The sequence below is a fragment of the Tribolium madens genome, unplaced genomic scaffold, assembly GCF_015345945.1.
Source record: "Tribolium madens isolate multiple individuals breed KSU strain unplaced genomic scaffold, Tmad_KSU_1.1 Scaffold_96;HRSCAF=242;Tcas5.2_LG5, whole genome shotgun sequence".
In the NCBI taxonomy this organism is placed as follows: Eukaryota; Metazoa; Arthropoda; class Insecta; order Coleoptera; family Tenebrionidae; genus Tribolium; species Tribolium madens.
The window spans coordinates 12,804,017-12,805,295 of record NW_025401068.1 but is presented as its reverse complement, the minus strand read 5'-3'; the positions used below and the strand labels follow the sequence as shown (position 1 = coordinate 12,805,295).

General features: G+C 26.9%; 1 protein-coding gene across 3 annotated transcripts in view; it reads right to left on the bottom strand.

Moving 5' to 3' along the window:
- The window catches only part of LOC123012557 (neither inactivation nor afterpotential protein C), an 8,822-nt gene that overhangs the window by 4,899 nt on the left and 2,644 nt on the right, over positions 1 to 1,279 (bottom strand). The window lies entirely within an intron of this gene.

Here is a 1,279-nt window from a genome sequence, read left to right as displayed (position 1 = left end):
CATTAAAAGTAGCTTGAAATTATCTATTTATTGGCGCAAACCGGAAGTCGCTCCGGGTTATGGRTCCGGGTACAGAGCCATTTTTAGTTTTATTCAAAAAAAAATTCATATCTCAAAAACTATGAGTCCTAGGTCAAAGCAATTTGTACAGGCGTGTTCTCCGTTTAATTTTACATATAGTACTAGTTTTTCATAAGAATCAAAAAATTTTGATTTTTGGTCTAAATCGGATATGGTGCTTATACCTTTAGCCTTATTCTTAACTTTATTACTCAATATTTCAAAAACTATGCATCGTAGAGTATTTTAGTAATTTTACGTCTAGAAAACCATATTTCAAGCGTATTTATGACTTAAAGTAAATTGACTATTTTTACGATTTCACTTGAAAAACTCGAAAAATTCGTAATTTTTAAAACTTGACTCAATAAGATTTTATGCACTTTTTTGAGTCTTTAAGACTTCTAGAAATGTAAAAAACGTTAAATGGCTTAATTTTAAAGTTGAATTTTTTTTATTTTTCTCGAGATTTTTATTGCCAAAACTTCGGACTTATTGGTAAATAACCTCTTATGTTTGATATCGTTGAATAGAAAATTTATTTTTCTATCATATGCAAAAAAGGTCAATTCTGCGATAAATAGTTATCGAGAAAATTTCTGACAAAATCAAAAAAAAATTAAAAAATTTAGATTACAACATTACAAATATTGCAAAATGAATTTATATATTTTTTTATGCATATATTTAATTTATTTTATCAGTATGTAAATATTTTCTGGAATCCTAGGTTTTTTTAACTCAATACACTGGCGGACACGGAATTTTGGACGATTTGTCGTTCTGACATAAAAATGTAGAACGGCTCTTAGACAACTAACTTCACTTTTGGTTTTTGTAATTGTTATCCTGATAGCTAGAAAAAAAATGACAACAAATTAAAATAATTTATTGAACTTATACAGGGTGCGCCAGAACTCGCGCTCCAGAGAAAAATGCCATATAAGGTAAGATACCAGAAACATGGAAAAAATGTTAAAAAAATATTATCTATAAAAATTTCGAAATTATAAGGGTTTAAAGTTTGCACTTTGACTCTATTTATTTCTGTTAGAAAAATAATTTTCCAAGTTTTTTTTGCTATAGGTTATTAAAAAAGGAAACAAGAAAGCTGTATCCTAAATTGTAACTTAGTTCAATGTAATTTTTGGCTTTTATTGGCAAAATTTTTGTCCCTTTACTAAATAATTGTAAAAAACATATACAAAATTATCAGTAT